The following is a 24,512-nucleotide window of genomic DNA, read 5'->3' on the forward strand; positions in this document are numbered from 1 at the left end:
CTCTCAATATTGCACTTTTGCAGGACCCCATTTATCAAGATTCCCTTTGCTAGAAAATAACTATGCCATATCTGCCAGATCTCTGCAAATGCTATCAAAATTGGGCTTTCTCTAATTTAAAGTCTCAACTCAAGGACCAGTCCTATCCTTCTTCATAATTATCTTGAAGCTAATAGAATTATGACCATTAGATCCAAAGTGTTCTCCTACACACACTTCTGTCACCTGTCCTTAAGAGGAGAGCCAGTATGTGCCCATTCTATTTGAGACTGCTACATACTGACGAAGGAAACTTTCATGACCACATTAGAGAACCTCCACTCCATCTAGTCCTTTTCAGTGTGGGAGTCTCATAATCATGGTACGATCATCTACCAACTACAGCCACAGAGTAGCATATCCTACTGTGCTGACAGACTGAGATGTCAGGAGAACATAGTGTTTGGGATCATAAGATCAGCTGGCAGAGAGATCAGACCATTGGAATGAAGGTGTGGGCAACGGCTATATGTTCAAACCCAATTTTCCTACTCTTTACATACTAAATAACACTCACCTCATAATATCCTCATGTTTAGAAGATTCAGATACTTCAAACAGTCACGTATGCAAGAATTTGCTGGCAGGTGAGGGAACTGTCAATGTTACATTTGTTAAATTCACAGGGAAACAGAGAGACTTCCAATTGTTACAGGCAGTGGTTACTTATCATACATGGATATTTCAAAGGTCCACAATGCTACTTAGTATTTAAAAGACAATTTAAATGTTTTCACTTAATTAGCCTGCCATCACTGAAGCAGCACAAAAAGAGACACACAGCGCCAATTCGACCTTACTGGCCTATTAAGTTTGCAAATTTATGGCTGGAAACACAAATCCTGGATATTATCACTGGCAATAGTTTGAAGAGCACATGAACTATGAATACGTTGTAAACTGTGGTTTGTAAATTCTCCCTGTTTCATTTTTAACATTCAAAATCTATCATGCTGCAAGGCACTTACTAATGAAAAGATGATCAAATACCATAATATGTTTGCTAACACTCTTTGACAGATAAAATCCTCAGGACACTGGGAAATCCTCTGTCTTTTTCAACAGTGTTATTGGATGTTTTATGTCCACTTGAACAAAAGGACCAGATGTTAGTTTTGTATTTCATTGAAAATGGACCTTAAGTTGTTTAAACCTACAAGTGACTAACTGACTACACAACTTTGGAGTAAGAAAGGATTTAAACAGAAAAATAAAAGCAGACGTGGTGCAGTTGCACAAACTCTTATCCATTTTTCTCTTAAAATTTTAACAAATTTCCAAACAGTGTACTCATTCGATTGAACCAGAAAAGGGGAAACAGAGACTGTGAGCATTCCGACCAGTGCCACCTTTCGTCTGTACATTGGTCCACTAATTTTTAATCACTCCATTTGCAATTGCAGAAAGCTGATGTTCTGGACCTTGTTTTACATAATAATTTTGTATGCTATATTTTTAATAAATGAAGGTATCTATTTGGAAAATAAGTCACTATGGAAAAATTCATGATAATGGAAATATAATTTACTAATATTCAATAAAAGGTAGCCTTGATATTCAATGCTAAAGGACTTGTAAAGCAACTAGAAGTCACAGACAAAATATGACTAAAGGACTTTGGATTCTACTGACTAAAACTGGCCCCCAGCCGAAAGTTAAAGAAAACCCTTTCTTTGTTTTTATAAAGCACAGAGTTATCCTTTAGTAGTCCGAGGTGATGAGGGTGTTGGTACATGAGTATAATGCAGAACAATAAGTGAAAACTCAAAGGCTTCATTGGCTTTGATGTCAAAAGATGAAAAATGTTGCAAGGCAGTTATCTGATACAGAGAATGAAGAATTACAAAAGACACGCTAACTAAAAAGAACCTACTAATCCGTGAAAGGTCAAGATACAACATTACTTGGATATCTACTTCAAGCACATTCACTTTACTCTTCATATCATTTAGTTTGACAAAGCAATTTAAATTGACAGGAAACTCAATAATTCTAAATACTACTGATGACACTAGTCTGCAGAGATATATTTTATAATGAAAGGCAATTAACTAGAGTATTTGATCTCAAGTAGCATAATTATAGATGAAGTTATTGTTGTCCTGATCTCACCCATCACCCTTTCCTTTTTTGTCTCCCGAGGTCACAATAACTGTAGCTATAGATTGATGAGGAATCTCGAAAGAAGTGTTCTAATTTCTCCCTTCTTGTGGCCTTTACACCATATCATGTGCCTTTTAGGGGTTATGTTTGAATATTTTGTTGAAGTGTTCCTCGGTTATAACAGCTGGGACACAAGTCCTATAAGATTACGTTTTTGCAGCCATTACTGCCTGAGCAAATAGAGGTCACAAGTTTAAGTTACATATAGGTCCACCCTAGACAAGCCACACCCCACCAAGACTGGGAACTATATCCTTGCAGGGAACTTTGTTTATGATGCTCAGAGGATTTAAGCTGCCTTGGCAAGGAGGAAAATTAAGAGTGAAGAGCAGAAAACTACTGATAGAATCTGAAAAGCAGAGCAAATAAATAATAGAAATTAAACAAACAAGCAATTAAATAAAGTTGAAGGCTCTGAAAGGATGACATTTTACCTCTTGTGAATCCGAGACAGGAATAGCAATTTAGTATTCCTGATTACAAAGTACTCTGACAAGAGGGAGGGAGCAACAACAAAGGAGAATGGTAGCAAAATTAGGCAAGGGAACAATCATGAGATTATACTCTCAGTGGCCACTTGATTAGGTAAACCTATACACCTGCTTGTTAATGCATGTATTTAATCAGCCAGTCATGTGGTAGCAACTCAATGCATAAAAGCATGCAGACATGGTCAAGAGGTTCAGTTCAAATAGCAGAATGGGGAAGAAATGTGATTTTAGTGACTTTGACCATGGAACGATTGTTGGTACCAGAGAGATCATTTGAATATCTCAGAAACTGCTAACTTCCTGGGATTTTCATGCACAACAATCTCCAGAGTTTACAGAGAATGGTGTAAAAAAAAGTATCCAGTCAGTAGCAGTTCTGTGGGCGAAACCACCTTGTTACTGGGAGAGGCTGGAGGAGTGGCCAGACTTGTTCAAGCTGACAAGAAGGTGACAATAACTCAAATATCCACGTATCACAAACAGTGGTGTGCAGAAGAGCACCTCTGAATGCATACTACATCGAACCTTGAGGTGGATGGGCTACAGCATCAGAAGACCTTGAGCATGCACTCATTGCAGGAAGTACCTAATAAAGTGGCCACCGAATGTGTACTGAAGTAAAGAATAAGTGGAAACTATATAGTTGACAGTGTGTAATAGACCTTCAAAATTCTAAAGATACAAGTTGTTAAGGCCGTATTTGAACATTGTGTTCTCCGCTGCTTGCTGCATTACAAGAAGCATATAGAAGCTTTGGAGTGACTGCAGAAAAGTTTCACAAGAACATTTCCTGGATTATACAGTAATAATTATAAGGAGAGGTTGGATACACTGGATTATTTTCTCTGGAGAGACAGATTCATTTGGGTGACCAGATAGAAGTATGTATATAAAATTATGAGAGGGGTAAATAAGTCTTTTTCTCCATGATTAAAATAACAAGTACTTGAGGGCTTTGCTTTAAGGTGAGAGGGCAAAACTTTAAAGGAGATTAGCAAGCAGTTATGATAGCAATGTTTAAGTAGCAATTACACAATTTTTAATGCTTTGCACTATATCTGCCACAAAACAAAAAAATTATTAACAAATGTCAGTGATATTAAACTTGATTCTGATTGTGACATATGAACAGGAAGGGACTGGAGGGCTGTAGGACATGTGTAGGCAGATGGGAATAGTTTAACTTAGCATCATGTTCTGCACAGACGTTGTGCGCCAAAGAGCTTTACAGTTAATACTGTTAATAGAGTTCTATGTTCAAAGTTAAAACTTCAATTTTAATTGTCCGAGTATTGCAGGAAAGCATATTTAACTAGATTGTAGTAAACCCACAATTAATGTGGGGGGGGGGGTGGGAAGGGTGGAAGTGCATTTCTGGATTCAGTTTCAGGCAATGAAGCAGTCAAATGAAAGGATTATCAAGAGGAGAGTACTTGTGTGGCAGTGATTCTGATTCAGTTAGTTTTAGTACAGTTATAGAAAAACAAATATAAAACAGAAATAAACTTGGGGTGTAGATGTGTTTGAGAGATGCTCAGCAAATAAATGTGCAGAGAACGAAGAGATACTGATTATGGACATTGCATAAGCAGAAGAGATTAGTTTAACGGACAGGTAATTATTACTTAATTTGGCGTATCATGGGCTGGAGTGCCTGCTTCTTTTCTGTTCTATGTTCCAAATAAATATTCCGAAGTGTGGAATTTTCTGGACTGAGATCTTCAAAAGTGGACTGCAAATAGTTACTCGGAGGTAAATACATATGAGAGCAATGGTAAAGTGCACAAGGGGTACAACACAGAGCTTACAACAGCAGAAGGGCTGGAACGGTTCAGAAAGTGAAATTAAAAAGAAAATTGGGAAGGCATGGAGCTGGTATGAAAAATATTGGCATGCAAAATCAAAAGGTTTAAGTATATGAAAGCACATATTATGAAAAATAAAATAGATGAACTGAGTGCAAACAGAATAACATATGCTGGTGGAACCCAGTGGGTCAGGCAGCATCTATGCAAAGGAATAAACAGTTGACGTTTTCAGGCTGAGACCCTTCACTGTGTTGGTAAATATAACCTGGTAGTCATTACAGTGAAGTGGGTGAAGAGCAACATTGAAGAGGTCGCGACATTCAGAGAGGATGTAACGAGGAGTAAATGGAGGTGTACCTTTGTTAATTAATGCTGATCCTACTGCAATAGAGAAGGATAGCCAACATTTAGGACATCCGGATGCAGAAGTGGATTGGGTGGAGATGAGAACCAATAAAAGCAAGATGGCACAGTGGCAGGGGTGTGCAAATCCACCAACTTTACGATAGAGTACAATGGAAAAAATAATGAGGGGCTGCTTGTTAACAAGACAATTAACAAGGTGGATTTCAATTTAAGTATGACTGAGAAAACTTGGATGGGCAAAGGTAGTTCAAATGAAGATCTCATAGTGTATTTAGGGCAGGTTCCTAAAATAGTACACTTTGGAGCCAATCAAGGCCAATCAGACAATGCCAGACATTGTATTGAGCAATGAGGTAGGATTAATTAATAAACACAGAGTAAATGTGCCCCTGTATAGCAGTGAATATAATACAATTGATTTTTATCTTCCATTTGAGTGAGCAAAGAATAAGTCCAAGGCTAGTATTTTAAAGTTAAGTAAAATCTAATATATGGGCAACAATGCGGACATTAAGCGATAGGATCAATCGATCAAGAAGCAGTAGAAGGTATTCAAGGGGATCTTAATGAATACACAGAATAGACACTTTCTAACAAGAAAGACTAATGTCACAGATCTACTAGTAATTAAAGCATCAGATATCATCAAATTTAACGAAAAAGAAGACAATGCTGTAACGATAGGTAGCAGGTCACAAAATCGGACTAAGAGGTTAATAAGGAGGTAAACAAAGTATAAGACAAAGAAGCTGCAAATATAAAAACCTAGTTTCTATAGATATTTTAAAAAGATAACATAAAAGAGTGAGCATTAATCCTTCACAAAGCACAATGGGGAATAAATAATTGAAAATGAGATGGCAGATGAATCAAACACTTACTTTGCATTTGTTTTACCACAGAGAATACAAGCATCATCCCTAAATAATCTGCAGTTCCCCCTTGTCCATTCTCTCCTTGTCCTCTGGGTGGCAGGGATTGTAGCATGAGGATCTGTCGGTGGTCTTGGTGGGTTACTGAAATGTATGATGTACTAGTGATGGGAATGAATGTTCAGGGAGTAAGGTGGCTGCTTTGACCCAGATGATGTGTTCTACCAGCATTGTTGGAATTGCACTCATCCAGGGAAGTAGCGTTGTTTATTGTGCAGAGGGGCTATCAATATTAGTATCTACATCTTAATCTGGGGATCCTCTAACTGATCTCTTCCTTAAGAAGCAATAGGTTACCTTTCTTGGCGTCTCCTTTGAATTGTTATCCACTTTATTTGGTTATTTATCTGTGAAGGTCCTTTGTGAGTTTGACTGTATTAAAAGTAATGTACAAAGGCCTAGACAGAATGGACACATTACCAATAATGGGAGAGTCTAGGACCTGAGGGTACTGCCTCAGAATAGAAGGATGCTCCTTTAGAACAGAGATGAGGAGGAATTTCTTTAGATAAAGGGTGGTGAATCTGTGAAATTCATTGCCACAGATGGTTGTGGAGGCCAAGTGATTGGGTATAGCATAGGTTGATAGGTTCTCGATCGGCAAGGGTGTTAAAATTTATGGGGAGAAGATAGGAAAGTGGGGTTGAGAGGGAAATAAATCAGCTATAATCGAATCATGGAGAAGATCTGACGGGCAGAATGGCCAAATTCTGCTCCTATGTTTTATGGTCTTTTAATTAAAAAAAATTAAAGATACTATAAAGTGTAAATCATGAATTGAAGGGAGGAAGGATCTCTGGAAAATTATGACAATTGAGAAGTTGTAATTAGCGAACCAGAGCAGCGGGCTAGCATGTTTTGGGTCCTGAAACTTCATTCCAGGGCCTTAAAATAATTAGCTAGAGAGATGGCTGATTATGCTGGTATTAATTGGCCAAAATTCCTAGGCTAATGAAAGGTTTAGCTGGGAAAATATGGAGAGTAAGTCCATTATACAGAAAGGGAGGGAGACAGCAAAAACTAGTTAGATAACAATATCTGTCACAAGGAAAAGGCCTCAGTGCATGATTCACTAAAGTAGGTAGATTTAGTTAGGAAAGCTAACAGAATATTGTTGTGTATTGCTGGAGGAACTGAATACAAAGAGATTATGCTTCAGTTATGAAAGAGGCTGGTGAAACCACATTTGGAGTACAATGCTTGGAGCATAGCTTTCCTTACTTAAGAAAAAAATGTTCATGTGTATTGTGAGGAAGATTCTCAAAGGATACAGATCTGGTAAAAGGTTAGGTGGAGAAATGGCAAATGGAGTTTGGTCACAAGTGTGAGAGGATGCATTGTGGGAGGTTAAATGCAAGAGGAAAGTATGCAATAAACTGGATGATCCATAGGAGCATTGATGTACAAAGAGATCTTGGGGTGCAAGTCCTGAAGGTAGCAACACAAGCAGATAGGGTGGAACAAAGTATTATGGCATGATTCCTTTTGTTGGTTGGGACATTCAGTATAAAGGAGGTGACAGGGGATTCAATAGTTAGGGGAACAGACAGGAAGTTTTGTGGATGTGAAAGAGACTCTCGGATGGTACGTGGCCTCCCAGCTGCCAAGGTCAGGGATGTCTCAGATTGGGTTCACAGCATTCTTCAGGGGAATGGTGTGCAGCCAGAAGTTGTGCTACATATTGGTACTAATTATACGAGCAGGAAAAGGGATGAGCCCCTGAGAAGAGAATATTGAAAGCTAGGTAAGAAGCTGAAAAGCAAGATCTCAAGGATAGCAATCTCTGGATTGCTGCCTGTGCTACATAAAGTGAGGGTAAGGATACGATGATTTGGCTGCTGAATATTTGGTTGAGGAATTGGTGCAGGGAGCATGGTTTCAGATTTGTGGATCATTAGGATCTCTTCCGGAGAAGGTAGGACCTGTACAAAAGGGATGGATTACACTGGAATGAATGGGAGGGGAAACCAATATCCTTGCAAGCATGTTTGAGGATAGGGGATGATAGAGTTTAAACTAGTTTGAAAGGGGTTTGGGAACCAGATGGTAAGTCGGAGAATGGGGAGGTTAGTGTCAAGGAACATGCAGAGAGTCTGTGAGGAGGATAGTCAGTGGAGAGGGCCTAATTGCAGTAGGTTGGATGGGTTGAGATGTGTCTATTTTAATGCGAAAATAAACAAGAACAAGGGTGTCTAACTTGGATAATGGATTAGTGCATGGAATTATGACATTGTAGCAATTACAGAGACTTAGCCAACACAAAGATAGGAATGGCTGCTGGATGTTCCAGGGTTTAAATGTTTGAAAAGGGACAGGAAGGGAGGTAAAAGAGATGGGAGATTGCCATGACTGATCAGGGATACTATCACAACTGCAAAAAGGGAGGATGTTGTGGAGGGATCGTTCACTGTGTTTGTGTGGGTTTAAGTCAGAGCAATAACTCTCTTGGGTGCATTCTATAAATCTCAACAAAACAACAGACACTGAGAAGCAGAATGGAAGACAGATTTTGGAAAGGTGCAAAAGGTTTAGATGGAGTGGAATTTGTCAGATGTGTCCAAGAAGTATTCCTATCACAATATGTAGACAGGCCTATTAGAGGAGAGACCATTCTGGATCTGGTACCAGACAACAAACCTAGTCAGGTGTCAGATCTCTTCCTGGGTGAGCATTTTGGAGAGAGTAAGCACAACTCCCTGACCTTTACCATAGCTTTGAAATGGGATAAGAGGAGACAATATGGGAAAGTACTTAATTGGGGGGAGGGCGAATTATGATTCTATTAGACAGGAACTTCGGAGCATATATTGAGAGTGTTTGTAATCAGAGAAATGCTCAGCAGAAATGCATAAGTTATTTAGGGAGAACTTGCATAGGGTTCTGGATGGGTTTGTTTCATTGAGGCAGGGAAAGGATAATAGGGTGACGGAATCATGTTTGACAAGAGATCTTGAATAGCTAGTCAAGAGGGAGAAAGAAGCATACTACAGCTTTAGGAAGCAAGGATCAAAGAGGGTTCTGGAGAGTTACAAGGTTCAAAGGTCCAACTGAATGTCAGAGAAATGTATACAATATACATCCTGAAATGCTTTTTCTTCGCAAACATTTATGAAAACAGAGAAGTTCCCCAAAGAATGAACGGCAGTTAAACATGAGAACCCCAAAGTCCCCCCCCCCCCCCCAGCTCCTAGATACCTAAGAAGGAGCTTAAGAATGGATTTAGGAGTGTTAGAAGGGAACATGAGAAGGGCTTGATGAGCGAGTTTAAATAACATCCCAAGATATTCTTCTACATATGTGTGAAGATCAGAAGGATGACTATTGTCAAGGTAGGACCTATTTAGGGATAAAAGAGGAAACATGCCTGGAGTTGGAGAAGGTAGTGGAGGTTTCAGCAACTCATCAGTAAGAGGGACCTTGATGAAGGTGCGAATAGCAGAGATTTACTATTATGCTGAAACACATCAATCTTAAGAAAGCGGATGTGCTAGAACTTTTGAAAAATAATTATGATGTGCAAGTCCCCGGAGTTAGATGCGATATACACCAGGGTACTATGAGAGAGAAAAGACTGCTTCGCATCCCTGTGGAAAATGTGGGTTTTCTGCAGGTCCTCTGGTTTCCTCTCACAGTTCAAAAACTTACTGGTCAATGTAATTGGTCAATGTAAATTGTCCTGTGATTGGGGTCAAGGGTTAAATTGGGGGTTGCTGCGCAGTGTGGCTCGATAGGCCAGAGGGGCCTATCTCTAAATAAAAAGTTATTTCCTTCAGTGGGAAAGTCAAGAACTAGATCTCACTGTTTAAAAGTAAGAGGTCATCCCTATCAGTCAGAAATTAGATTTTTTTAATAAATGTGTTGAAACTTTGAATGTCACCTCAGCAGAGTGTGGAAGCAGAATATAGTATTTGAATATTTTTAAGAAAGAGGTAGACAGAATCGTAAGTAAGAGGCTGAAAAGTTATCAAGGTTGACAGGGTTGCAGATCCATGATGTTATTGAACAGCAAACTCTGCTTGTGACCTAACTACCTGCTCCCAATTAGTAAGTTTGCACGTTTGTAAGTAGAACCTATAAGGATGAAAAGGAGAGTAGCAACTGGATTCCAAAGGGATTCAGTGGCAGGAGGCAAACACAGTTAACGGGAGTTTTAGTGATAAACCACTGCCAATGAGCGTTCACTGGGGTCAGAACTAAAGACTTTTGTAATCTATGTAAGTGATTTGACTACTTACAGGTGGCATGATAAAGATGCTTAAGGGTGACGCAGAAAATCTGATTGACCATAAAGAGGTAGTCTGCAAAAAGCTATAGACCTTTTGCAAACACGAGGAAATCTGCAGATGCTAGAAATTCAAGCAACACACACAAAATGCTGGTGGAACGCAGCAGGCCAGGCAGCATCTATAGGAAGAAGTATTGTCGACATTTCAGGCTGAGACCCTTCGTCAGGACTAATTGAAAGAAGAGATAGTAAGAGATTTGAAAGTGAGGGGGGAGGGGGAGCTCTGAAATGATAGGAGAAGACAGGAGAGGGAGGGATGAAGCTAAGAGCTGGAAAGGTGATTGGCAAAAGGGATACACAGCTGGATAAGGGAGAGGATCATGGGATGGGAGGCTGAGGGAGAAAGAAAGGGGGAGGGGAGCACCAGGGGGAGATGGTGAGCAGACAAGGAGTTATTGTGAGAGGGACAGAGAGGAAAAAAAGGGGAATAAATAAATAAGAGGGATGGGGTAAGAAGGGGAGGAGGGGCATCAATGTTCATGCCATCAGGTTGGAGGCTACCCAGACACAATATAAGGTGTTGTTCCTCCAACCTGAGTGTGGCTTCATCCTGACAGTACAGGAGGCAATGGATTGACATCAGAATGAGAATGGGATGTGGAATTAAAAGATGAGGCCACTGGGAGATACTGCTTTCTCTGGCGGACAGAGCATAGGCGTTCAGCGAAACGGTCTCCCAGTCTGCGTCTGGTCTCACCAATATATAGAAGGACACACCGGGAGCACCGAACGCAGTATACCACACCAGCCGACTCACAGGTGAAGAGTCGCCTCACCTGGAGGGACTGTCTGGGGCCCTGAATGGTGGTGAGGGAGGAAGTGTAAGGGCAGGTGTAGCACTTGTTCTGCTTGCAAGGATAAGTGCCGAGAGGGAGATCGAAGGGAAGGGATGGGGGGGGGGGGGGGAATGAATGGACAAGGGAGTCCCGTGGGGAGCGGTCCCTATGGAAAGCAGAAAGGAGGGGGAGTGAAAGATGTGCTTGGTGGTGGGATCCCGTTGGAGGTGGCAGTTGGGTAGAAGTTAGCTGGGCAGAAAAGTGGAAAATGGAATTTAATCTACGGAAGTGTGAGATAACGCCTTTTGGGGGGGGGGTGCTACAAGGTAGGAGAATACACAATAAATGGCATTATACTTAAGAGTGGTGTGGAGAAACTAAAGGACTTTAACATATGTTCACAGGTCTTCATGCCAGCAGCACATTAAAGTTATTAAAATAACATGCTTTCCAATATTATACAATGAACAGAATATGAGAGAAGGGAAGATACAGAACTGCTGTATTAAACATTTATTGGGCCTTAGCATGAGCAATGCATATGGCTCTTGGTCATCCCCTCATAGGAAATGTGACTGCACTGAAGAAAGTGCAGAGGATATTTATAAGGATGTTGCTAAGACTTGGAATTTTTAACTCTGAGGAAAACAAACCCCGCCCCCCCCCCCCCCCCCCATTCAGTAGGGTTTATTTTTTGGTCAGAGGAAGCTGAGGGGAAATTTAATTAATGAATATAAAATTAGTTTGTGCATGATGGGCTGAATGGCCTCCTGAATTATTCTTTTATTATGATGCCATGATTGCACTTGCTGCCCTATTAGTTTAAAATTTTGAGAATGTACATCACAAGTCACACAGTAACAAGACTGAGGATGGTTATACAGTATTAAGCACATTAGAAGACACGTGGTTTTCATTTCATGAACCCATACATAACCCTGTTATGCCAATCACAGGACCTGGTTCAAACCAGCTGTGCTTTCTGGTTGGAAGACTGATGCTGCTGACAGCTTCCACAAAATATTAAACACTCAAAAGCTTGCACTACTTCAAGTAAGTCCACTCATTCAAAATGTGGCAACTAGGACCAAAGGCAACCAGCTTCATTTCGTTTGATGTGTATGGTTTCTTAGATGTCAATCTACATTAGTACTTACCTGCCCTGAAAAGTTAATGGACATGTTTGAAGTGACAACTATCTTAAAATGCAATATGTTACAACCTGTAAGTGCATCTAAGAGACAAATCATCAAAAGTTATAATAATTAAAGGCAAACACTTTATTTTCCAATGGTCGAACTAAGTTGTAGTTTGAAGTGACAATTAATAAAAATGCAATATGTTACAACCTGTAAGCACATCTAAGAGACAAATCATCATAAGTAATGATAATGAAAGGCAAACACTTTATTTTCCTGTGGTTGACCTAAGTTGTAGTTCAATGTCTGTGTGTTGATCAAATAAAATGGCTGTATTCTCATGTAATTTCTTTAGCTTGTTAAATTACAGTAGATGTCATTGTACAAAGCTCTGTTTCCTTTGATGTTTTATAAGACAGACACTCGCTGCAGCGGCTTAGATAACTGAAGTAAAGTTTTTCTCCTTAGAAGTACTTGTTCTCCAGGTGAGATTACTATAATATTTTTGCTAATGAAGTATCCACAACAAGCAGAGGTCTACCTGCTGCTGAACTTGTCAGCAGTTGTTCTGGGTCTTGTGCTAATTTTTACAGCTCTAAGCAGAGCAAAAACTGCCTATTCTAAGAAACTGCCATTTGAGTATTGGCACACTTCCAAATAATTTTGGAATCTGGGTCAGCTGTATTAAGTAGTTAAACAAAGGTTTATAATATTCATACTGATTATGTCCTTTTATAGGAAATGGTTCAATTTTTGTTTTCAGTGCTGACATATTGATTGGAAACATCAAGTATTACCCCCCCCCCCCCAGATGTTGCTTGACCATCTGTGTTCCTCCAGCACACTGCTTATTGCTCCAGATTCCAGCATCTATCTGCAGTTTCTTGTGTCTAGGTTTTGAACATGTCCCTATAAGGTCTCAGCAAAAATATTTATGAACCACAATTATTTTATTTCTTTTATGTGTTGAGTCAATTTACACTGCACGATATAAACCAAGCTTTACATTTTGCAACATGGTCAATTACATGACATGATTTTATTCCAGATTCAGTGCAAAGCAATTTCTGCATCAACAGTCCTCTATAGTCTTAAGAAATCTGAAATACGATTAATACTTGTTTCCTTGAAGGCTCATTGGTATAAAAGCTCGGAGAGTTAGCTGCACTTAGCCAGGTATAGTCTATATGTAATATCAATGGATAGGAAAGGATCTAAATAAATGCAGCTTCCTAGAAATTTGGACATGCAGCACTTTGGCTTAGCATCTGTCTGAAACACTTTGTTTTAGAGTGGAATATTATTACATTTAATTATATCTCACTGGAAATTCAATCAGTCACTGTGGTTTCCTTGTAAGTCATGCAGAAAAGACATTACCTATCCATTGCTTCCACTTCAGGCCACCTACTTCAAACAGGAGCTCTAGCCTTAGCAAGTCCCATTACTCACCACCTCTTTATTAACCTCTTGCCTCCAAACTAACCCTCCATGTAGCAAACCTTCAAACTCAATGACTGTTTTGCTCCCTTTGCCAATTGCCAGTATCCTTGCACCCACCCCACCCAAATCAACAGGCCTGTTGGCTCTGGCCTGCAACTAAAGCACTGGAATTGCACTAGGCCGGGGGTCGGCAACCCGCGGCTCCGGAGCCACATGTGGCTCTTTTACGTCTGTGCTGCGGCTCCCTGTTGCTTTGGGAAATAATTGGTTGTGGCGACCCTTTTCCTGGCACATCCGAACCGACTCACAATAAGATAGCCTACGGGGGTTTGCGAGCACAGAGCTTTGGAGCCTCTGCGCCATGGGGGGGGGGCAGGTTGAGGGAGGCTTAAAAGTGAGGCTGAAGATTTCGAATAAAGTTTTTTTCCTTCGACTGCAGTTACCGACTCCGTGTCGTAATTTTAGCGCTGCGTGTAGCACACCGCTACATGGTCAGTATTTAATTAATATGTATTTTATGTTAGTTTGTTAGTTTTTGAAATGTAAATCTAAATTTGAAGATTATGGTGATCTTGTACAATCTAAATAAGACGTTGTGGCGACGCATTTCCTGACACATCCGAACCGGCTCACAATTAGCCAGCGTTCAGGCTAAGGGAGATAGCCTACGGGGGTTTGTGAGTACGTGTCTTTTGCAGCATCCGCGCCCATGGGGGGCGGGTTGAGGGAGGCTTAAAAGCAAGGCTGTTTAGTTCGAATAAAGCTATCTTTGACTGCAGTTTACTGACTGCGTGTAGCAACCGCTACAACGTGTTTTTATCGCTGGCTGTCCAGAGGGGAGGTGCTGAAACGCTTTGTCGCGCGTCTGGAAGAAGTGAAAACTTTCCTGGGCAGCAAAGGGCTCAACTTTCCTGAGCTGGAACAGCCAGAGTGGCTGGAAAAGCTACACTTCATGGTAGACATGACAGCGCACCTGAACACGCTGAACACAGCTCTTCAACGGGGTAAGGACGTACAGCCCTGCACATGTTGGAGGATGTTTTGCATTCGAGCGCAAGTTGACGTTGCTTGCCAGAGATTTACAGAAAGGCACATTGTCTCACTTCCCCAATTTGAGAGAGTTCAAACAATGTCACGACATGATAAATTCGGAGTATTTACATTCTGCAATCATCGCAATGCAAACATCGTTTGGGAAACGCTTCTGTGAGTTCAGAGAGGAAAAAAACACATTATCCTTCCCGGTCACTCCCCTAAGCATCGATCCATCCCTACTGAATACGACTGCATTGTCAGGTGTGAGTCAACCTGAAGAAGTATGATAAATATTTTAATTGCGTATTATTTTACGTATATTCATATGTTTTCATTGTTCAGTGAAATATTCCTTTTATTTTTCAGGTTGACAGCTGGCTGACGTTATTTTTGGTTTGCTGCTGGCGGCAAATTTAAGTTTGGCGTTTTTCATAAATACAAGAAGGACTCAAATAGACGTTGAGTATTTTACTTAAAAGTAACCTTCAACCCAACGTCTTTTTTTCGGAGTTCAAAATGTTTTTGTTGCATGCAGAAATGTAATTTCGTTTTCTCTGCAGGAGTTCATCAATTTCATAAATGCAACACATTATAGTTTATTTATACATAGCATAAAGGCAAAACAAAACGTTGTATGCAGTGTTATTTCATTTTAAATGTCAAACGGGTTTTGCGACTCCCAGTGTTTTCTTTTCTGTGGGAAACGGGTCCAAGTGGCTCTTTCAGTGGTAAAGGTTGCTGACCCCTGCACTAGGCAATAACACCACCTGACATTCAGTGTAATTCGAAGCTGCTGCTTCTTCTCTTCTTAAATCCCTTTGATATTGCAGGCTATTCTCTCCTTTAATTTCAGTTCTGTTGCATCATTCCTTCTTAATTCCACACCTACCTCATACTGCTTCGACATCTTATTGCCTTCAGTCTTTCTCCTTTCAGTTTAAAGCAGTCATTTCTGATGTAGTGACAGGCTCTAAATCTACATTATACAGTGGCATGCAAAGGTTTGGGCACCCCTGGTCAAAATTTATGTTACCATGAACAGCTAAGAGAGTAAATGATCACCTGATTTCCAAAAGGCACGAAGTTAAAGATGACACATTTCTTTAATATTTTAAGCAAGATTACTTTTTTATTTCCATCTTTTACAGTTTCAAAATAACAAAAAAGGAAAAGGGCCTGAAACAAAAGTTTGGGCACCCTGTATGGTCAGTACTCAGTAACACCTCCTTTGGCAAGTATCACAGCTTGTAAATACTTTCTATAGCCAGCTAAGAGTCTTCCAATTCTTGTTTGGGGGAGTTTCATCCATTCTTCCTTGCAAAAGGCTTCTAGTTCTGTGAGATTCTTGGGCTGTCTTGCATGAACTGCTCTTTTGAGGTCTATCCACAGATTTTCAATGATATTTAGTTTGGGGGACTGTGAGGGCCATGGGAAAGCCTTCAGCTTGTGCCTCTTGAAGTAGTCCATTGTGGATTTTGAGGTGTGTTTAGGATCATTATCCTGTTGTAGAAGCCATCCTCTTTTCAGCTTCAGCTTTTTTACAGACAGTGTGATGTTTGCTTCCAGAATTTGCTGGTATTTAATTGAATTCATTCTTCCCTCTCCCAGTGAAATGCTCCCCATGCCACTGGCTGCAACACAAGCCCAAAGCATGATCAATCCGCTCCCGTGCTTAACAGTTGGAGAGGAGTTCTTTTCATGAAATTCTGCACCCTTTTTTCTCCAAACATACCTTTGCTTATTGTGGCCAAAATTCTTCTCATGACTCTTCCACGAAGGTCATACTTGTGCAGGTGTCGCTGCACAGTAGAACAGTGCACCACCACTCCAGAGTCTGCTAAATCTTTTGCAGACTCTGTCTTTTGCAGTCAAACAGGGATTTTGATTTGCCTTTCTAGCAATCCTACGAGTAATTCTCTCGGAAAGTTGTCTTGGTCTTCCAGACCTCAACTTAACCTCCACCATTCCTGTTAACTGCCATTTTTTAATTACATTACAAACTGAGGAAACGGCTACCTGAAAACGCTTTGCTATCTTCTTATAGACGTCTCCTGTTTTGTGGGCATCATTTATTTTAATTTTCAGAGTGCTAGACAGCTGCTTAGAGGAGCCCATGGCTGCTGATTGTTAGGACAAGGTTTGAGGAGTCAGGGTATTTATAAAGCTTTGAAATTTGCATCACTTGGCCTTTCCTAATGATGACTGTGAACAAGTCATAGCTCTAACAAGCTAATTAAGGTCTGAGATCTTGATAAAAGTTATCTGAGAGCTCAAATCTCTTGGGGTGCCCAACTTTTGCATGGTGCTCCTTTCCTTTTTTTTCACTCTAAAATTGTATAAACAAAAATAATACACAAATCTTGCTTAAAATGTTGAAAAGAATGTCTTATCTTTAACTTTATGAGTTTTGGAGATCAGTTCATCTTCCACTCACTTAACTATTCACAGTAACAGAAATTTTGAGCAGGGGTGCCGAAACTTTTGCATGCCACTGTACTCTTTTGATGTTATCCAAAGGCTCTGACTCACTTTCCTTTGTAGACTGGTCCCCAGCACTTTGTGCTTTATGATGCCATACAACTGATCTACAAGAGCTAAACTTAGTGAAGAACAATGTCAAATAAAGGCTATGCTATCCCAACACTTTTACTCCTTTTTTGTTGTTGTTGTAGAGCTGCAACTTACCTCCAACAAACCTCTCATGGAAGTGGAGCTTATCTTCAGAACTACTGGGTAACTATTCAAGATCCAAGATCACTTCAGTGTCAATAGAACATAACAGATGCATTTTTATACACACTGTCAACTCATTCATTTAAGTACAACAGAGGTCTTGTATCACAGTATCTGAATGTATAATACTGGCCTCTGATGATAAATGTTTACCAGTGAGATCTAAAATATTTGGAAATTGGTGATAAAATTCTCCAACAATTAGTCAGCAGAGTTTTTGATTAACTGAGGACAAGGGTGACTTTGCACTCTCATCAAACAGTACAGATCAGGCACAGAGTAAAGCCCTCTCTGCACTGTCGTAACCAAAACACCCAGTACAGAGACTACCCAAAATATAGTCCTGTTACTGGGTAAAGTAAGAGTCCAAGAAGTGCACAGAAGTGCAAGAGTAGTGCTGCACTAGACTGTAATATGTGTGTACGGGTCTGAGGTTGCTATTATATAACTCTAGGGTATACATTAGAGGATAAGGATTTGCCACTATGTAATATAAGGGTACAATAGTGGTAGCTACTGTTCTGTCATTGTATATACAGTACTGGTGAGCAAGTGACTCTCTCTACTAATCCACTGGTATAGTAAAAGTAGGTACAGGTTTTCAAAAACAAAATGTTGGAGGAACTCAGCAGGTCAGGCAGCATCTATGGAAAATAATAAAGAGTCGATGTTTTGGATAAAAATTCAAAGGACTATGTTCAGTCTAAGGTAGCAAATGTAAAGCAGTGCTTCAAAATAGGAACAAATATATCTTCAATATCTGTTTTTCTGCAAACCACAATATTTCTGTTCAGTACCGAGAACAGTACATGGAACAATATTAAAAAAAAGTCATAAAAGCAGCAAATGCAAAAATGCTTTATGTGCAGAAGAAAGGTTACTTTGTTTTTCTGTCTGCCTTGGTAAGGCACATATTTGTCTGTCTTTTAAGGGAATAATTTTACTCCATTCCAACATCAGGGAGTCGCTCACACAAAATAAACTGAACCTATGAGTGCATTCTGTACATAATTTTCCAACCAGAGTAGTTTTAAACAGAAATAAGATGGGGTTTTATTATTTACACTAATAATCATGCAAAGATTCTCCCTCCACCCTCTACTTCTCTAATGGAATTCTTTGCCACAGGCAGCTATGGAGGCCAAGTCTTTACGTATATTTAAGGCAGAGGTTGACAGATCCTTGATTGGTCAGGGCATGAGGGCATTCGGAGAGAAGGCGGGTGATTGGGGCTGAGAGGAAAATTGGATTAGCCGTGATGAAATGGTGGAGCAGACTCAATGTGCTGAATGGCCTAATTCTGCTCCTATATCTTATGGTCTAATGGTAATATTTAAATATATTCTTTTAGCTGTGTGTGACTCTAATCAATTACATCTGAGTTTTTTTATGAGAAGTAACTATGGCCTCACTACTTATCAGATGCTCTGCAGAAACAATGCAGCATTCTGAAAGCACTATAAAGTATTGAATCAATAAAGTTTCTTTGTATAAAAATAGGTAGGTTGTCTTTCAGTGATCCTCTCTCTGTGGTAATTAGGAATAAGAGGCTAAATTCACCACAGAAGCACAGGTTACCTTTGTGTAAATACCTTCACAGAGAACCAGAAAAACTTGGAATGGCAAACTTCCAGCAAATATGAAGAATTGCTGCTTTATAATAATGTACTGGTTAATTTCAAAGGTAACTTGCTACTTTAATTGAGCTTTTGTTTTTGGGTGAATGGTACTATAACAGATTACCAAATCAATGCACATTTAGTTTTCCCAAGATGTAAATGTGTTTTCTCCATACAGTTTTCTGTTCATGCAGTTACTAGTGTAATGTTGGAATGTGAAGCATTAGGTCTGTATCTTGTAACAGATGTGTTCTTCTGTCTGTCATTATAAGTCATATTCCTGGAAAGGTTTTGTGATTACTTGGACACACTTCATGTATATTTGTTCAGACATGCATTCTCCTTTGAATCTTGAGTCCTCGTTAAAATATACAGGAGCACCCTGGTTACGAATAGCCTGACCTGTGGAAATCCAGCTTTGTGCAACTTCTCCTAAGCATTTTTAATGAATTTATCAAACTACTAAATAATCAGTTTTATGGAATTCATTAATGACTGAATACATTATACAGCATATTCCATTAGTTTAACAATGGGTGGAATTAGGGTGATTAATCAATGAAATTAAAGAATTACACAAGTTTGTAGAATGATATAGTGTGGGTAGCTATAGACATGGATGGATGGAAGATGTGCCAACATCAACTTGACACTCATCAGCTTCTAAAAGCAGTATCACTTGCAGTTTCATATCCAACATGCTTTTCCTAGACACCTTAGATATACTACCTCACTGGTAGTTGCAATCGGTTTTTCCAGACATTATGGGTGAGGGAAAAAATGGAATAAATTGGCGAGGGAGCAGAGTGTGAACTAATACGTGATTGGCTGTGAGGGGCTCAGAGCATATGTAAAACACTCTCACTGGCTGACTGAATGTTTACTGTAATGGCAGCTGCTCGAAGCTTTTAGTGTTGTTTAGATCATTTTTGAAATTTAAAAATTTCACACAGAATTGAATAACCACATTGCAACAAATCAGTGCTATCCAAGGTTTTAGAGTGTATATTTAAATGGATGAAGATGCAGATGGTCTTATCAGCATGGTTTCAGACAACACAACAATTGGTGGAATTTTGGATATTGAAGATGTCACATGATACAGTACGAATCAGAATAGATAAACAGTGCAAAAAAATGGAAGAATGAAGTGGTGTTCATGGGTTTATGGATTGCTTAGAGATCTGATGACAAAAGGAAAGAATATATCGATCACTTGGTGGAGAAATAGCTCTTAATATTTAATCCAGACAAATATCACTGGACAACAAAGATTTTGCTTCCTGAATACCTTTGGATGTATCTTATGAATTTTGGGCTACTGATCATGAAATCACCATGAAACTTCCCTATCATGTACCATTTTTAAAATAAACTTATGTATATTATTTCAATTCATAATTCAAGTCAATTAAAATGTGGCCTACAATATAAGCTGGAAAGTTTCCTATCTTGTCCAGGCATGCTTGGGCAGGACAGGTTTTAGTAATAATTATTGGGTTCAGGATTGTAAGGATGGAATTTTCTATCACCAGGCACAAAAATTTCTATGAAGGATTTTGATACTTGAGACAGATGCTTCCCAGAATAACTGATGTCAAGATTAAGGAAACCACTTTTGTTGGTCCGTAAGTCATCAGTGATAAGCAATTTGAAGAATTTCTAGTGGGACTGGAGAAAATAACATGGAAGGCATTCAAGTAAGTTGTTGAAATGTTTCTCAGCATCTACAGAGCACCAAACTACATACAGCTGGTTGAAAGCATGCTTCAAGCATATAAAACCATGAAATGCAACATGTCACTAATGATTGATTTTCTGCACTCTCACTTAGACTTCTTCCCTGCAAATCTTGGTGCTGTTAGTGATAAGCATGGTGAAAGGTTTCACCAGGACATTGCGATCATGGAGAAAAGATACCAGAGCAACTGGAATCCATCAATGCTGGTGAATTATTGTAGGACACTTAAGCAAGAAGTCTCAGACATTGAGTACAAATGAAAATCATTAACAAAATATTTTTAACTTAGTTGAACTACTGCAAAGCATCAGCACCATTATGCAATTAAACACATTATCTTCAATAAAAGTTAATTTGTTCTTTCTCCAAATTCCTACGTAATACAAGTAGTCTGAAATTATATTTGTGTTCACCTTCAAGTAGTCTATCATAAACAAAAAAAAATTCCGAGGAAGCAACACTTTGAAAAAAATTGTTGTCCAGTGTATTTGATGTATTTTGGGGATCAAATGCAAATAGAAAGTATACAGTAAATGACAGGACCCTTAGGAACAATGATGTTTAGAGAGATCTTGTGGTAAAATTCATTGCTCCTTGATATTGGCAGCTCAAGTGGATAGTGTGGTAAAGAAGGTGTACAGCATGTTTGTCTTCGGTCAGGGCAATGAGCTTAAAATTTGCGAAGGTGACGGCTGGACAAACTTGGATTGTTTTTATTGCAGTATGGGAGACTGAGGGGAGATGCAGTAAGAAGTATTTAAAGTGAGAGGCATACATTGATAGATGGTCAGAATCCTTTTTCTATGATGGAAATATCAAATATTAGAGGCCATAGGTTTAAGGTGAAAGGGGAAAGATTAAAGGAAATTTACGAAGTATGATACTTAGACAGTGCGGCAGGTATCTGGACTGCACTGGCAGTGAAGGAGGTAGAAGCAGATATTATAACAATGTTTAAGGAGTATTTAGACAGGTATATGAAAAGAGAGAACAGAGGGATATGGATTTTGCCCAGCCAGTTAGGATTAGCATCACGGTCAGTGCAAACATCGTTGGTTAAGGAAAGAGTGCAAATCAAAATTAGGAAGGGAATTTGTCTACCTTAGACAAAACATCATGTAAGAGGAAGAATGACATAGGTGGTGAAACAATGAGGAGTGGTGTGTGTGAGGGGGACTCCCAGTTAGGAACTTCCACATCCTGAGAAGAAGAGTTATCTGCTTGGTATTCAAAAGAACTTAAGGCCAGCTGGAGAATAGGCCTAGCTCATGCCAATGAAAAGATTCTCCCCACAAAGTGGATGATCAGTCTTGAAGAAAATCTTGCTAGTCCTAAAGATTGGAGTACTTCTGACACAGTTTTTAGCCCTCCAGGAATGGAAGCTATCGTCACTGTACCACAGTTTCACACTTGCTTGTTGTTTGCAATATTTAAATATGAAACCTTTCACTTTTCATATTACTCTGGAGGTTTTGTGCACCCCGGTACCTACAATAGAACACCAGACACCACATTTTTACACTTAATATGTCAATTAGTAATGAGACAATTGAGATGCTTAAATGAAATTAAATTAAATCATTCTGTTATGAGTAAACAATAGCTGGAAACACAGAAATCGAAAATAAAAGCCATTTGCTTACAATATTTACAAAAATACAAAAAGTTATGATTCCTAATACATCTGAGTTTAGTCAGATACTTTAATCATTATGTTGCTGCTGTTTCTCAAACACTAATTCCACTTGTGGTCTTTTCATTTCACCTTGTTAAGGTAGTTATGATTTGAATAAGAATGTATTATTCAGAATCTGCTCGGTCGAGTGGTGTGCTAAATTTATTGGGTTCATGTTTTAATAATTCCTGAAATAACTTTATTGTTCTATCAAAAGCATTCTTGCATATCTCCCACTGTGCCAAGATCATTTTCTATTTATTGCAGAAATTCTCCATTTACTCAAGAGACACTGAGCCAGAAGGAAGGATGTTAGAAATTAAGTGAAATTAAGTTAATTAATTAATTGGATATTTAAAAATGCATGACAACAGCAGGTTTGACATGTTAGTCTCTAAGAAAAGTATCTAAATTTTGGGTATCCTTAATTAGATAAATTAGGTTTTAAATAATGTGTAAAAACTCTCAATCATTGAAAAAGAAATTTAATACATTAACAGTTGAATGGCTCATTATTATTTTCTGAAGGTCAGTATGTGGGTAACTTATTTGGGGGATAACATTCCTCAAATACACCCATTTAGACATGGAAACATCTCAATAACATGGATGATAAAGGAACATGTTTGCTAGAACTGAACCTGCATCTATACCTAACATCTTTCAATTTAGATTAAGACTACTTAGAGTAAAAAGTACCTTAATAGTGGGAGATCTGTCATTTTTAAAAAGCAGTATTCCTAGCTAATTTCATTTTATAACTCATTCCTATGTAAGATAAGTTTCTATGATATAATTTTGATGTACCAAAAGAAAAATCAGTGTGTTCTCTGTGTATTGGTGTAAAGGATGAACATTCCAACTAATGGTCTGTGAAGGATTGTCCGTGCAAAACATGTATTTTTCTTAAAATTATTTCAGGACCAAGAAGAGGAGAATACTTCAGGCAAGCCACTGGTGAGATTGCCTCAAATAGTCTGTCTCCTCTGAGCCTCAATCAGTCAAAAAAAAATCAACTCAAAAATTCCATCTATCATTGATATTAAATATCTAATGATGTTTGATAATTTGGTAGTCTCTTCCATGAGACTATCATAGGCAAAGTATTCATCATCACTGAGCAAATTACAAGGAGCATTGCGACAAGAAATCAACATCCATCATTAAGGACCCCTATCATCCAGGCCACATTCTCGTCTCACTACTACCATCTGGAAAGGAGATGCAGCAGCCTTGGGTTCCGCACCACCAAGTTTAAGAACAGTTATTAGCCTTCAACCATCAGGTTTCTGAACCAACTTTGAACCAATTCTACACCCTATTGACTCACTTTTATGAATTTTACAAAAACATACTTTGATAATAAATTTACTTTGAACTTTGATGATAAGCACACAGTATTTGAGAAATACCATAAATGATATGTATGTACAAAACTATTTCCCTGTGAATGTTTAAATGGAATTTACTCAGACCAAAGTATTTGACTAACCGGAATTTCATTTTTGAGAGCCAACTAATGGTATCTTTCAGCCATTCGGAAGATTTCTTTTATAGTTTCAGGAAATACCCTTTGTACCAGAACTCATCAGTTCCACTATAAAGGAACTGTATTATTAATTCAGTTTGTTTTCTCCACAGACATTCCTTAAACTACTGGGCAATCAAACATTTTCTTTTTTATTTCGGCTCTCTCCAACAGCTCTGAACTACATATCACAGCTTTTATATGTCTGGTTGTTTCCTCCTTCTTCATCTACCCTCATTAGCCAACCAACCTGAAGGCTTTGTTAAGAGCACTTTACCACTATAATGGTGGCCTCATTCTGTCAGAGATAGTTCCTTTGTCCGATCCATTCTATCCACATTCCCTGTGTCTTATTTCACCAGTTCTGACCAAGGGACTTGACCTGAAACATCAATTCTCAATTCTGTCTGACCTCCTGAGTGCATCAGCATTTTCTGTTTTTACTTTAGACTTCCAGCCTCTGAAATTTTATTTTACTTTCAGATATATTTTAAATATGCAATTTTGTTTCTCCGTGAGAAATACATCAATTTATCATGTGGAATTCTGCCGTGATACTTTAATCCAGAGGCCACTGCATACTGTAATTCCTACAAACGTTTGTAGTTGCAGAATTTAGCAGAAAAAGGATGAAATATGTAAAATGGAAAGAATATCTAAAGAATTGGAGTTTTAACTTCTCCTCAATTTTGAAAGTATTTCAACTAATAAGTATGCAGTAAATGAATATTCCACAATA

At 38.9% G+C, this 24,512-nt stretch overlaps 1 protein-coding gene across 8 annotated transcripts in view; it reads right to left on the bottom strand.

The window, feature by feature from the left end:
- The window catches only part of LOC132394131 (guanine nucleotide-binding protein G(I)/G(S)/G(O) subunit gamma-7-like), a 323,380-nt gene that overhangs the window by 120,212 nt on the left and 178,656 nt on the right, over positions 1 to 24,512 (bottom strand). The gene's annotated exons all lie outside the window — the stretch shown is intronic.

Source organism: Hypanus sabinus, chromosome 5 (genome assembly GCF_030144855.1).
Source record: "Hypanus sabinus isolate sHypSab1 chromosome 5, sHypSab1.hap1, whole genome shotgun sequence".
Classification (NCBI taxonomy): Eukaryota; Metazoa; Chordata; class Chondrichthyes; order Myliobatiformes; family Dasyatidae; genus Hypanus; species Hypanus sabinus.